The sequence below is a fragment of the Mchenga conophoros genome, linkage group LG15 (genome assembly GCF_057382185.1).
Source record: "Mchenga conophoros isolate Kocher_MC1m ecotype Shallow Benthic linkage group LG15, M_conophoros_male_GT1.1, whole genome shotgun sequence".
Taxonomy (NCBI): Eukaryota; Metazoa; Chordata; class Actinopteri; order Cichliformes; family Cichlidae; genus Mchenga; species Mchenga conophoros.
The window spans coordinates 42,911,429-42,926,611 of record NC_140540.1 but is presented as its reverse complement, the minus strand read 5'-3'; the positions used below and the strand labels follow the sequence as shown (position 1 = coordinate 42,926,611).

At 40.4% G+C, this 15,183-nt stretch overlaps 3 long non-coding RNA genes across 6 annotated transcripts; 1 reads left to right on the top strand and 2 right to left on the bottom strand.

Moving 5' to 3' along the window:
- Positions 1 to 1,016: 1,016 nt before the first annotated feature.
- On the bottom strand, positions 1,017 to 2,668 carry LOC146559013 (uncharacterized). The gene is made up of 3 exons (XR_014888688.1): positions 2,492 to 2,668; positions 2,296 to 2,363; positions 1,017 to 1,805 (listed from the first exon to the last, which is right to left on the bottom strand). It is a non-coding gene; the product is annotated as an uncharacterized LOC146559013 (long non-coding RNA).
- Positions 2,669 to 4,133: 1,465 nt separating this feature from the next.
- LOC146559012 (uncharacterized) lies at positions 4,134 to 7,266 on the top strand. Of its 4 annotated transcripts, XR_014888563.1 has the most exons (6): positions 4,134 to 5,408; positions 5,571 to 6,152; positions 6,248 to 6,341; positions 6,439 to 6,488; positions 6,614 to 6,769; positions 7,011 to 7,266. It is a non-coding gene; the product is annotated as an uncharacterized LOC146559012 (long non-coding RNA). The 4 variants fall into 4 exon arrangements; XR_014888564.1 differs by having other exon boundaries at positions 4,134 to 5,223; positions 5,340 to 5,408; positions 5,571 to 6,769; XR_014888562.1 differs by having other exon boundaries at positions 6,248 to 6,769.
- A 2,728-nt stretch (positions 7,267 to 9,994) lies between these two features.
- On the bottom strand, positions 9,995 to 11,705 carry LOC146559011 (uncharacterized). The gene is made up of 3 exons (XR_014888742.1): positions 11,536 to 11,705; positions 11,340 to 11,407; positions 9,995 to 10,849 (listed from the first exon to the last, which is right to left on the bottom strand). It is a non-coding gene; the product is annotated as an uncharacterized LOC146559011 (long non-coding RNA).
- Between the last annotated feature and the right edge of the window lie 3,478 nt (positions 11,706 to 15,183).

Genomic DNA, 15,183 nt, shown 5'->3' with positions numbered 1-15,183 from the left:
GCATCAAACCAAAATCCAGTATCATAGACATAAAGATGAGGTTAAAGGGGTTGTATCATTTTGCCAGATAGCTTCATCCCAAAAAAGATAAACATTCTTCAAAAACAAAAGTTTGTGAATATTTGCTGTATTGCCAGGCCTAAACCAACCTGTTAAACTTATCAAATTATTGTCATAGATACGAACCTATTGATTGAAACAGAATAATCCATTGAAGCCTCCATCATCATCCACGATCACTGTTACTGTTCAGATTATTTCATCTCTGTTTTCCTCTAGAATGTTTTGAAAATCAGCATTTGATCAACAGACTTTTTAAAAGTTTATTTTGATCCTATTGTTTACGTGTGTAATTGCATTTTTATTGAAATTATGACAGGAAAACCCTTAATCAAATTGTATCTTTGATATCTAATAATAATATTAACAATAATGTTACATATGTAATATGTACACAATAATAATGTGCAAACAAACAAGAAAAATAGCAAAAAATGTCAATTTTTTTCTAATACCCTGTATATAAAAACCACATATGACCACAACTCCAAATGTGCAATTGTCACTGCATCTAAACATGACATATTACAAAAAGGTAGAAACATATAATATACAATATGTTCTGAAGCTGGTACTGGTGCAGTTAACTTTGCTTTAGGCTCCCATACACAGTAGGTGTTACTTACCTTACGTGCAGTGCAGTATTACTTTACCTTGTAATATGTTATAATAAGCAAGTCACTTCTATATTTATGAGGATGTAGACAATAATGTTGGCTGATATGTAAAACTATGAGATGTCGAGTGCAGGGAAGATATTATTGATGGATCAGATTCATGAATGTGTTAGGTACTTAAGCCACAATTAGAGAGTGAAACAGAGACTGACACTGGTTGAAATGTATAGTAAATATTTTATTTTGAACTTTTATGCTGAACTACAAGCTGTGAACTGTGCGATCTCTGCGACCTGTGGTGCCTGGTTTACTGTGTGTAAAACTGCGCAGGTTCCCATGTGTCATCCCACACTTTGCCACTGTCAGGAGAAAAACATAACAAAGAACAACCACACACAAAATAGGACAATTTAGGTTGTGACATATGACAATTTTTTAGGATGAAATATCTTCTATATTCATGTCATGCTTTATACACCTTCATTGTAATATAAATGAATCAAATCAAGTCAGACAGTAATAATATGTGTAGTAGATGTCAAGCAGGACCACAGCAGCAGCCACGATCCATCAGAACCTGCTGGATGAGAGAGCACAGAAACTCCAGGGAAGAAGTTTAGTTAGTAACATGCATGAACTGCATTACTGGGACATGTATGTTTACAGATGGTGAGGGAGAGGGGGAGAGTTTTCAGTAAAACGAGACGCGACTGCATCTTCAACCAATACTGAGCCTGCATAACCCTGAAAGAGACAGACAGAGAGAGGGGGGGGGGACACTAACCCCCAGCAGTCTGGTCCCATTACAGCATAACTAAGGGCTGAGCTGAACCAGCCCTAACTATAAGCTCTATAAAGAAGTAAAGTCTTATGCCTACTCTTAAAAGTGTTGACCATGTCCACCTCCAAATCTCATAATGGACTTTGGAGGTGGACAGCTATCAAGCTCCTCACAGAAGAGGAGCTCGATAGCTAAAAGCTCTCAATTTACTTTAGTCCAAATACATGAATTCAAATTGAGGTGATAACTATTTATCAACAATATGAATGTCTGTTCCTGTCCAACAAAGTTGTTACTACATACCATGTTGAGCAAGGCTTCCACTTGACTTTAACTTCTTCTTTTTCCTGAAAAACATGATATAAACAAACAATTAATTAAGAAAGACATGCAAGTTGCATACAAAAAGGAGCTTATAAACATTTGTGTACTATTGAATGGCTCAATAAAAACATAAGAACCACTACAATGCGTGTACTGCCAGCATCGAGTGCATGTTAGCAAAGCAACACTGCTTACATTGTGGCTCACAAGCAAAACTAACTGAAGCAGATGTTACTGAATGGGAAGGAGCACCTCCACATCAATCACTCCTTCTGAGCATGATGTCAGGAGGACTTTAAAGAACGTAAACATCAGGAAGGCAGCACGACTAGGTCGTATCAGGTGGTCTGTTCTTATTTAATGTCCTATTTGGAGTGAAATCCTGACTCAGTGGCTGAATTAGTGTAGATTCATCAAATACAAAAGCTTATGGATATTCAGTCAGGCACAGTTCAAATCCAGGAAGTCCAAAGACGCAAACAAATCTGCACAACAGCAGGCTAAATTACTTACATTTACAACTCTCCTGTCTACTATCTCTTCATATTTGAAAATCTTCTGTGTACGGTGTTTTCGGCATTCTGAAAAATAACAAATGAAATATTTACATGAGTTCTGTAAAACTGGAAAAAAATGCAAAAATTAAGAAAAAGAAATCTTAACGAACATGTCATGTGTTTCGTACATTTACAATACCATAACGTCTAACCTTTCCTTGTCCTTTTTTTGTTTGGGACATCCGAGGTGTACACAGTAGAAATTGAGGGAGATGCAGGATGTGGAGATGAAGAGGAGGATGCAGGAGGAAGCAGAGATGAAGAGGAGGATGCAGGAGGAAGCAGAGACAGAGAGGAATATGCAGGAGGAAGCAGAGATGAAGAGGAGGATGCAGGAGGAAGCAGAGATGAAGAGGAGGATGCAGGAGGAAGCAGAGACAGAGAGGTTTTTCTCCCTAATTTAATGCTTTCTTTTAATGACATCGTTAACATTTCTCAACAAAAACACATGAAAGTATCACTGATAATTCAACAATAAAAGCTTGGAGTCATTTGGCGCGGCTGCCCCTCTGTTGGTCTTCCATGGTCTCTTGTGTTCTGGGGGCCTCTGGATGTCTGGAGTTTTGATCTCCTCCATACCCGCTTCACACCCTGGAGGACGGGGCTGTGGCCCCCCCACACTCCCTAGCAGATCGTTACATGGAGAAACCTTTGGAATACAAGCGCGCTGATCCACACAGGTATGCACACGGGTGTTCACTGCTCGTAGACCCAAATTACACCTTTCTTGGCCGCTACTTCGAAGCACATCTGTCCTGCGTGCTGCACAACAACATTGAATATTTAGTATTTACTGCTGTTTACACTTAGCTAGATTAATGCGATGGTGTTGTGTTTAGTATGTTGCTTTGGTTTTTTTTGCTTGTTTTCTATTTTTCTCTCAACAGGTGATCCAGGAGATTTTTATTTTTTTTTCTCCCCCCCTTTCTCACTGTCCCTCTCCCCTTCTGTTTTTCCTTTCCTTCCTCTTTCTTTCTCCCTTTCCTATCCCTCACTCATGTCTGTCCCATCTGTAACATCTGAAAATAAAATATAATAAATAATAAAAACAAAGATCGACCAAATGGACCAATACGGCAATGCCACGATGATCCATTTGGCAAAGTAAATCCATTGGGTATCCTTGTTGGTCTTCAGACAACAATTCTGATGGCTAAAGAACCAAATGGGACAGGCAAAAAAAAAAAAAAATAATAATAACCCCGTCACGGCGAAACATGACACCGTGAAGCACAATCTAACTGGAGAACCGGGGACCCTCTCCGCGAACGGGTTTTTCTTCCTAATTTAATGCTTTCTTTTAATGACATCGTTAACATTTCTCAACAAAAACACATGAAAGTATCACTGATAATTCAACAGTAAAAGCTTGGAGTCATTTTTGACCAGGACATGTCCTTCAACGCACATATTAAACAAATATGTAAGACTGCTTTCTTCCATTTGCGCAACATCTCTAAAATTAGAAATATCCTGTCTCAGAGTGATGCTGAAAAACTAGTTCATGCATTTATTACTTCCAGGCTGGACTACTGCAATTCATTATTATCAGGATGTCAAAAAAACTCACTGAAAAGCCTCCAGCTAATCCAAAATGCTGCAGCAAGAGTCCTGACAGGGACTAGAAAGAGAGAGCAGATTTCTCCTGTTTTGGCTTCCCTTCATTGGCTTCCTGTTAAGTCCAGAATTGAATTCAAAATCCTGCTCCTCACATACAAGGTCTTAAATAATCAGGCCCCATCTTATCTTAATGACCTTGTAGTACCATATCACCCTATTAGAGCACTTTGCTCTCGCTCTGCAGGCCTACTTGTTGTTCCTGGAGTATTTAAAAGTAGAATGGGAGGGAGAGCCTTCAGTTTTCAGGCCCCACTTCTGTGGAACCAGCTTCCAGTTTGGATTCGGGAGACAGACACTATCTCTACTTTTAAGATTAGGCTTAAAACTTTCCTTTTTGCTAAAGCATATAGTTAGGGCTGGACCAGGTGACCCTGAATCCTCCCTTAGTTATGCTGCAATAGACGTAGGCTGCCGGGGGATTCCCATGATGCATTGAGTTTTTCCTTTCCAGTCACCTTTCTCACTCACTATGTATTAACAGACCTCTCTGCATTGAATCATATCTGTTATTAATCTCTGTCTCTCTTCCACAGCATGTCTTTATCCTGTCTTCCTTCTCTCACCCCAACCGGTCGCAGCAGATGGCCGCCCCTCCCTGAGCCTGGTTCTGCCGGAGGTTTCTTCCTGTTAAAAGGGAGTTTTTCCTTCCCACTGTCGCTTGCTCATAGGGGGTCATATGATTGTTGGGTTTTTCTCTGTATCTATGAAGCGCCTTGAGGCGACTTTTGTTGTGATTTGGCGCTATATAAATCAAATTGAATTGAATTGAATTAAAATCGCTTCATGTTTTGGCCACCACACAGTGTTTTCCAAACTGATTCACGATCTGAAAGTGTGCAGATCTAACGTACATAATCCTTTGTTAGGTTTATTATTTTCATTTCACACGTAAAACATTTATAGATTCATTCACCACTCCTGTTAGTTTGAGCTTCAGGCTGCTGACGAACTCCTTCAAGATATGCAGGTAACATTTTTAGTGGAATCAGTTGTTAAAGAGGGAACACGCTTGTCTAATATTTTGTACGGAGTAAACGTTATATTATTTTAAATTTTTTTTTAAAGTTTATGTCACATTAAGTTGGTTAACTTAAGCTGTTTGATAATCTTTGCTTTAATCATAGACTGTATTTTAGGCGTTCCCTTTTTTCCTTGTTAATTGCGTAGAATGATGCACAGAGTGAACCTCAGCCAAGACCAGTGCGCTGGAAAAAACGTGACAGACAGGGAGCTTTTATTCCTCAAAGATCATCAACCACTCGAAGTACTAGTTGCATGCCACGTGCTCAGTGTTCACACAACCATTGATTTTATCTCACAACTTGTTTTCACCAAAGAATTTCAGTAAGTAAATATTCTTCAATTTTTTTCCCCCTCCAGTGTCCAGAGAGCAGCATCAATGTCCACGTGAAGAACCTAGTTATGTTGCCAGTGTCAACCCAACAAAAGGTACTTTACCTTCTTGTATTTATTGTGATTTCTGTTTACTTTTATATTTGTTGTTATAGTTGAGTTATGCAGGGCTTTTGTGCAGTCCTAAGAAACATACTGCCTAGAGTGTTTTTCACTTTGTGGAAGAGTTTCTTCCTTTCTTTCTTTTTTTTCTGTTAGTGTATGGTGCTTCATCAGGAGCTCCTTCAGTTGTTGGAGGATGGAGAAGAGGATGCAGCCATGACTTGTGAGACGTCGTCTGAGTCAGCTGCTACTCACTGGGCGATCAGAAATATGGTGTCCTTGCAAAAGTGGAAAGAGGCCAGGCCTTGTCTTATAGACAATATGTTAGCTACTCTGGATCCACAGTCACACCGTGTGTGTCAGTGTGGCAAACAAGTAGTTGTGAGGTGTCTGGACTGCCTGCCTCTTCCATTCCTTTGTGCTGACTGTGATATTGCAGTTCACACACGCTTTGTCCTGCACAACAGAGAGGCAGTAACAGGAGGGTTTTTGCAGCCTTCATCAGAGTTTCACAAGCCAATAGGTACGGTTTTTAAGTCTTATGCATTTCTTGCTTTGTATGAGTATGAGTGGGTGCTGTTATTGTATATTTATTGGAGTGGAGTGGAGTGCTGTAAAGTTTGAGGTGGACAGGATGTGCAAGGAGCCATGCTTTAGCTGCCCTGCCTGCACTCCAGACATGCTTGCCGTCTCAGTTGATGGAAACCGCAAGCTTTATCGCTTTCAGTCAAATGCAAGGTACGTTATGCATTGTGTACATAAGTCAAATATGGATTTGTAGAAAAATGTATTTTAATGTTTCTTTTCAAACAACTGTCACTGTGTTCGTTCAGCACTTCAGAGCAGGGGGACTTTGAAGGTGTCTTCATTGAAAAAGATGAGGAAGTTGCTGAGTTTGTGAAATACATCCAGAGACACACAAATCATGTAAGATACACATATATATATATATATTAGTGCTGTTAGCGTTAATCTTGTTAAAATGACGTTAATGCCATAACCATATACACATACACGTATCCAGTGATGCCCTCATGCAGACCGATATTTGGCCCTGGCAGAGCACAAGTGAACGTAAGCTCTTGATATATAAATATCCTTTTTAAACAAACTCCCAGTATCTGAGCAGTAGTTGAATGTTTTGTTCTTGAATCATAATATGCTACTATGTTTTCCCATCTGATGTTGTTAAACTGTAGCTGCTGCTGACCTCCGGACAAAAAGAAAAGTCTTTGAGAAGGTGATGGCTGTGAGGCGCCTGAGAGAGGAGGAGATGATCCTTTGCAGGGAGATGCGGCATCACTGGACAGTGTTGCGAATGCCATCTGTGGTGTTGGGAACAATCTCCTCAGACTGTAAGCACTTTATTTATTTATTAATTTTTTGATGAATCGATTGAAAATAAGAGCAGATGCTAAAGTCTTACTGGATCTTTTACCTATATCTAGATTGCTAGCTAACACTGCCTTCTCCCTTTTAAAAAAATGTTTAATTACAGCATCCTAATTCCTTGTGTTTATGAGGTGAGGTTTTTTTTTTGTTTGTTTGTTTGTTTTTTAACTTTTCTCATATTTATTTGTTTTGTTCTTTTTACAGCCTCCTTTGTTGGCATGTCGGAGGATGCACAGAAGGGACTCTGTAGCCTGGTTTTAGAAAACAAAGTGAACTGAAAGCTGAAATGCTCAAAGTAAAGGACGTGTACAAGAGAATCCTCAGCCACCAACCACTCCTGGAAATGGACTCGGAGGAGGACATTCCAGACGATGCCACTGAGAGTGATTTGAGCACTTCTGCTGAAGACTGATTGTGTCATCATTGATGTTATGTTTGGTAAAATAAAAAGTTAATCACATCTCTGTTTAATGTGATTTTTCAACAGACATTTTACATTTTGAGAAGAAAAATGGAATTTCCTTGGTGCAGTTGTTTACCCTGAATCATTATTTCCCATCTAATTTAATGACTAGTGTACATGTTCAGATACGATAACATAATTTAATTTATGGGATGCTTTCTGGGCTGCTCAAATGATCACAAAATTTAAAAGCACCAGGCAGCACACTCACAAGTACATTTTTTGTTCAGTGTTTTGTCGAAGAAATCAACAAGTACAATTGAGATGTTTGCTGTAGTGGTGTGTTTGTTAAGAAGCATGCCAGCACACCGGTGAAGTGACAGTCCCAGAATGCACCCGAGCCAGTGACTCGCCCCAGAGCAAATGAAATTGCTTATCTAGAAAGACAACCGTCATCAAAGAAGAAGTAAAAGAGTAGGAAACAAATGGTAAGGGAAGGTACTGTGGGGTAGGAAAGAAAGGCCAGAGCTGTGCAAAATGACCTCCAGCAGGCTACAAATGTGCACGTCTGCTCAAACGGTCAGAAACCGACTCCATGAGGGTGGTATGAGGGCCCGACGTCCACAGGTGGGGTTGTGCTTACAGCCCAACACCGTGCCGGATGTTTGGCATTTGCCAGACAACACAAAGATTGGCAACTTTGCCACTGGCGCCCTGTGCTCCTCACAGATGAAAGCAGGTTCACACTGAGCACTTGTGACAGAGTCTGGGGACGCCGTGGAGAACCTTCTGCTGCCTGCAACATCCTCCAGCATGAGTTTGGCAGTGGGTCAGTTTTGGTGTGGGGTGGCATTTCTTTGGGGAGCTGCACAGCCCTCCATGTGTTCGGCAGAGGTAGCCTGACTGCCATTAGGTACTGAGATGAGATCCTCAGACCCCTTGTGAGACCATATGCTGGTGCGGTTGGCCCCGGGTTCCTCCTAATGCAAGACAATCCTAGACCTCATGTGGCTGGAGTGTGTCAGCAGTTCCTGCAAGATGAAGGCAATGATGCTGTGGACTGGCCCGCCCATTCCCCAGACCTGAATCCAATTGAGGACATCTGGGACATCATGTCTCGCTCCATCCACCAACTGCACCACAAAATGTCCAGGAGTGGGCAGATGCTTTAGTCCTGGAGTCTGGGAGGAGATCCATCAGGAGAGCATCTGCCACTTCATCAGGAGCATGTCCAGGTGTTGTAGGGAGGTCATACAGGCATGTGGAGGCCACACAGACTAGTGAGCCTCATTTTGACATGTTTTAAGAACATTACATAAAACCAAATTAATGATTCTGTATTGCATTGATCAAGGAACCAACCCAATAGGAGCTAAAGGAATCCTCTTGACATTACTTCACTCAGTAAGTTTATACTATGTTTAATGTGCATTTTCTTCATCAGTTTTGAACATAACATGTTAGCGCTCCCTGGTCCTTTTTGGAGACAGATCCTGAGACAGCAGGCAGCTATGGAGAACTCGTGTCAGCTGTGGTAATTAAGGAATACTTTGATTTAATATTGATTTCATGACAACTATCCTCAGGCACATATTCCTGGATATATATGATGACATAAGTAAAGTCCCATTTTACAATCATTGCCTTCTTTGATCTGACTTATTGCCTCAGACTTTGGCCCTGTGTCCCCAAAAGTATAGAAAATCCATGACACTGAGTAAGAGGCCTTTATCATGTTATAAGTGAGAGAGTTTGGTGTAACAGTGGTTGAACATGCCAAATCAATCCACAACATACTGCCATTCCCCAGCTGTAACCTGCATATGCATCAAACCAAAATCCAGTATCATAGACATAAAGATGAGGTTAAAGGGGTTGTATCATTTTGCCAGATAGCTTCATCCCAAAAAAGATAAACATTCTTCAAAAACAAAAGTTTGTGAATATTTGCTGTATTGCCAGGCCTAAACCAACCTGTTAAACTTATCAAATTATTGTCATAGATACGAACCTATTGATTGAAACAGAATAATCCATTGAAGCCTCCATCATCATCCACGATCACTGTTACTGTTCAGATTATTTCATCTCTGTTTTCCTCTAGAATGTTTTGAAAATCAGCATTTGATCAACAGACTTTTTAAAAGTTTATTTTGATCCTATTGTTTACGTGTGTAATTGCATTTTTATTGAAATTATGACAGGAAAACCCTTAATCAAATTGTATCTTTGATATCTAATAATAATATTAACAATAATGTTACATATGTAATATGTACACAATAATAATGTGCAAACAAACAAGAAAAATAGCAAAAAATGTCAATTTTTTTCTAATACCCTGTATATAAAAACCACATATGACCACAACTCCAAATGTGCAATTGTCACTGCATCTAAACATGACATATTACAAAAAGGTAGAAACATATAATATACAATATGTTCTGAAGCTGGTACTGGTGCAGTTAACTTTGCTTTAGGCTCCCATACACAGTAGGTGTTACTTACCTTACGTGCAGTGCAGTATTACTTTACCTTGTAATATGTTATAATAAGCAAGTCACTTCTATATTTATGAGGATGTAGACAATAATGTTGGCTGATATGTAAAACTATGAGATGTCGAGTGCAGGGAAGATATTATTGATGGATCAGATTCATGAATGTGTTAGGTACTTAAGCCACAATTAGAGAGTGAAACAGAGACTGACACTGGTTGAAATGTATAGTAAATATTTTATTTTGAACTTTTATGCTGAACTACAAGCTGTGAACTGTGCGATCTCTGCGACCTGTGGTGCCTGGTTTACTGTGTGTAAAACTGTGCAGGTTCCCATGTGTCATCCCACACTTTGCCACTGTCAGGAGAAAAACATAACAAAGAACAACCACACACAAAATAGGACAATTTAGGTTGTGACATATGACAATTTTTTAGGATGAAATATCTTCTATATTCATGTCATGCTTTATACACCTTCATTGTAATATAAATGAATCAAATCAAGTCAGACAGTAATAATATATGTAGTAGATGTCAAGCAGGACCACAGCAGCAGCCACGATCCATCGGAACCTGCTGGATGAGAGAGCACAGAAACTCCAGGGAAGAAGTTTAGTTAGTAACATGCATGAACTGCATTACTGAGACATGTATGTTTACAGATGGTGAGGGAGAGGGGGAGAGTTTTCAGTAAAACGAGACGCGACTGCATCTTCAACCAATACTGAGCCTGCATAACCCTGAAAGAGACAGACAGAGAGGGGGGGGGGGGGGGGGGGGGGACACTAACCCCCAGCAGTCTGGTCCCATTACAGCATAACTAAGGGCTGAGCTGAACCAGCCCTAACTATAAGCTCTATAAAGAAGTAAAGTCTTATGCCTACTCTTAAAAGTGTTGACCATGTCCACCTCCAAATCTCATAATGGACTTTGGAGGTGGACAGCTATCAAGCTCCTCACAGAAGAGGAGCTCGATAGCTAAAAGCTCTCAATTTACTTTAGTCCAAATACATGAATTCAAATTGAGGTGATAACTATTTATCAACAATATGAATGTCTGTTCCTGTCCAACAAAGTTGTTACTACATACCATGATGAGCAAGGCTTCCACTTGACTTTAACTTCTTCTTTTTCCTGAAAAACATGATATAAACAAACAATTAATTAAGAAAGACATGCAAGTTGCATACAAAAAGGAGCTTATAAACATTTGTGTACTATTGAATGGCTCAATAAAAACATAAGAACCACTACAATGCGTGTACTGCCAGCATCGAGTGCATGTTAGCAAAGCAACACTGCTTACATTGTGGCTCACAAGCAAAACTAACTGAAGCAGATGTTACTGAATGGGAAGGAGCACCTCCACATCAATCACTCCTTCTGAGCATGATGTCAGGAGGACTTTAAAGAACGTAAACATCAGGAAGGCAGCACGACTAGGTCGTATCAGGTGGTCTGTTCTTATTTAATGTCCTATTTGGAGTGAAATCCTGACTCAGTGGCTGAATTAGTGTAGATTCATCAAATACAAAAGCTTATGGATATTCAGTCAGGCACAGTTCAAATCCAGGAAGTCCAAAGACGCAAACAAATCTGCACAACAGCAGGCTAAATTACTTACATTTACAACTCTCCTGTCTACTATCTCTTCATATTTGAAAATCTTCTGTGTACGGTGTTTTCGGCATTCTGAAAAATAACAAATGAAATATTTACATGAGTTCTGTAAAACTGGAAAAAAATGCAAAAATTAAGAAAAAGAAATCTTAACGAACATGTCATGTGTTTCGTACATTTACAATACCATAACGTCTAACCTTTCCTTGTCCTTTTTTTGTTTGGGACATCCGAGGTGTACACAGTAGAAATTGAGGGAGATGCAGGATGTGGAGATGAAGAGGAGGATGCAGGAGGAAGCAGAGATGAAGAGGAGGATGCAGGAGGAAGCAGAGACAGAGAGGAATATGCAGGAGGAAGCAGAGATGAAGAGGAGGATGCAGGAGGAAGCAGAGATGAAGAGGAGGATGCAGGAGGAAGCAGAGACAGAGAGGTTTTTCTCCCTAATTTAATGCTTTCTTTTAATGACATCGTTAACATTTCTCAACAAAAACACATGAAAGTATCACTGATAATTCAACAATAAAAGCTTGGAGTCATTTGGCGCGGCTGCCCCTCTGTTGGTCTTCCATGGTCTCTTGTGTTCTGGGGGCCTCTGGATGTCTGGAGTTTTGATCTCCTCCATACCCGCTTCACACCCTGGAGGACGGGGCTGTGGCCCCCCCACACTCCCTAGCAGATCGTTACATGGAGAAACCTTTGGAATACAAGCGCGCTGATCCACACAGGTATGCACACGGGTGTTCACTGCTCGTAGACCCAAATTACACCTTTCTTGGCCGCTACTTCGAAGCACATCTGTCCTGCGTGCTGCACAACAACATTGAATATTTAGTATTTACTGCTGTTTACACTTAGCTAGATTAATGCGATGGTGTTGTGTTTAGTATGTTGCTTTGGTTTTTTTTGCTTGTTTTCTATTTTTCTCTCAACAGGTGATCCAGGAGATTTTTATTTTTTTTTCTCCCCCCCTTTCTCACTGTCCCTCTCCCCTTCTGTTTTTCCTTTCCTTCCTCTTTCTTTCTCCCTTTCCTATCCCTCACTCATGTCTGTCCCATCTGTAACATCTGAAAATAAAATATAATAAATAATAAAAACAAAGATCGACCAAATGGACCAATACGGCAATGCCACGATGATCCATTTGGCAAAGTAAATCCATTGGGTATCCTTGTTGGTCTTCAGACAACAATTCTGATGGCTAAAGAACCAAATGGGACAGGCAAAAAAAAAAAAATAAAATAATAACCCCGTCACGGCGAAACATGACACCGTGAAGCACAATCTAACTGGAGAACCGGGGACCCTCTCCGCGAACGGGTTTTTCTTCCTAATTTAATGCTTTCTTTTAATGACATCGTTAACATTTCTCAACAAAAACACATGAAAGTATCACTGATAATTCAACAGTAAAAGCTTGGAGTCATTTTTGACCAGGACATGTCCTTCAACGCACATATTAAACAAATATGTAAGACTGCTTTCTTCCATTTGCGCAACATCTCTAAAATTAGAAATATCCTGTCTCAGAGTGATGCTGAAAAACTAGTTCATGCATTTATTACTTCCAGGCTGGACTACTGTAATTCATTATTATCAGGATGTCCAAAAAACTCACTGAAAAGCCTCCAGCTAATCCAAAATGCTGCAGCAAGAGTCCTGACAGGGGCTAGAAAGAGAGAGCAGATTTCTCCTGTTTTGGCTTCCCTTCATTGGCTTCCTGTTAAGTCCAGAATTGAATTCAAAATCCTGCTCCTCACATACAAGGTCTTAAATAATCAGGCCCCATCTTATCTTAATGACCTTGTAGTACCATATCACCCTATTAGAGCACTTTGCTCTCGCTCTGCAGGCCTACTTGTTGTTCCTGGAGTATTTAAAAGTAGAATGGGAGGGAGAGCCTTCAGTTTTCAGGCCCCACTTCTGTGGAACCAGCTTCCAGTTTGGATTCGGGAGACAGACACTATCTCTACTTTTAAGATTAGGCTTAAAACTTTCCTTTTTGCTAAAGCATATAGTTAGGGCTGGACCAGGTGACCCTGAATCCTCCCTTAGTTATGCTGCAATAGACGTAGGCTGCCGGGGGATTCCCATGATGCATTGAGTTTTTCCTTTCCAGTCACCTTTCTCACTCACTATGTATTAACAGACCTCTCTGCATTGAATCATATCTGTTATTAATCTCTGTCTCTCTTCCACAGCATGTCTTTATCCTGTCTTCCTTCTCTCACCCCAACCGGTCGCAGCAGATGGCCGCCCCTCCCTGAGCCTGGTTCTGCCGGAGGTTTCTTCCTGTTAAAAGGGAGTTTTTCCTTCCCACTGTCGCTTGCTCATAGGGGGTCATATGATTGTTGGGTTTTTCTCTGTATCTATGAAGCGCCTTGAGGCGACTTTTGTTGTGATTTGGCGCTATATAAATCAAATTGAATTGAATTGAATTAAAATCGCTTCATGTTTTGGCCACCACACAGTGTTTTCCAAACTGATTCACGATCTGAAAGTGTGCAGATCTAACGTACATAATCCTTTGTTAGGTTTATTATTTTCATTTCACACGTAAAACATTTATAGATTCATTCACCACTCCTGTTAGTTTGAGCTTCAGGCTGCTGACGAACTCCTTCAAGATATGCAGGTAACATTTTTAGTGGAATCAGTTGTTAAAGAGGGAACACGCTTGTCTAATATTTTGTACGGAGTAAACGTTATATTATTTTAAATTTTTTTTTAAAGTTTATGTCACATTAAGTTGGTTAACTTAAGCTGTTTGATAATCTTTGCTTTAATCATAGACTGTATTTTAGGCGTTCCCTTTTTTCCTTGTTAATTGCGTAGAATGATGCACAGAGTGAACCTCAGCCAAGACCAGTGCGCTGGAAAAAACGTGACAGACAGGGAGCTTTTATTCCTCAAAGATCATCAACCACTCGAAGTACTAGTTGCATGCCACGTGCTCAGTGTTCACACAACCATTGATTTTATCTCACAACTTGTTTTCACCAAAGAATTTCAGTAAGTAAATATTCTTCAATTTTTTTCCCCCTCCAGTGTCCAGAGAGCAGCATCAATGTCCACGTGAAGAACCTAGTTATGTTGCCAGTGTCAACCCAACAAAAGGTACTTTACCTTCTTGTATTTATTGTGATTTCTGTTTACTTTTATATTTGTTGTTATAGTTGAGTTATGCAGGGCTTTTGTGCAGTCCTAAGAAACATACTGCCTAGAGTGTTTTTCACTTTGTGGAAGAGTTTCTTCCTTTCTTTCTTTTTTTTCTGTTAGTGTATGGTGCTTCATCAGGAGCTCCTTCAGTTGTTGGAGGATGGAGAAGAGGATGCAGCCATGACTTGTGAGACGTCGTCTGAGTCAGCTGCTACTCACTGGGCGATCAGAAATATGGTGTCCTTGCAAAAGTGGAAAGAGGCCAGGCCTTGTCTTATAGACAATATGTTAGCTACTCTGGATCCACAGTCACACCGTGTGTGTCAGTGTGGCAAACAAGTAGTTGTGAGGTGTCTGGACTGCCTGCCTCTTCCATTCCTTTGTGCTGACTGTGATATTGCAGTTCACACACGCTTTGTCCTGCACAACAGAGAGGCAGTAACAGGAGGGTTTTTGCAGCCTTCATCAGAGTTTCACAAGCCAATAGGTACGGTTTTTAAGTCTTATGCATTTCTTGCTTTGTATGAGTATGAGTGGGTGCTGTTATTGTATATTTATTGGAGTGGAGTGGAGTGCTGTAAAGTTTGAGGTGGACAGGATGTGCAAGGAGCCATGCTTTAGCTGCCCTGCCTGCACTCCAGACATGCTTGCCGTCTCAGTTGATGGAAACCGCAAGCTTTATCGCTTTC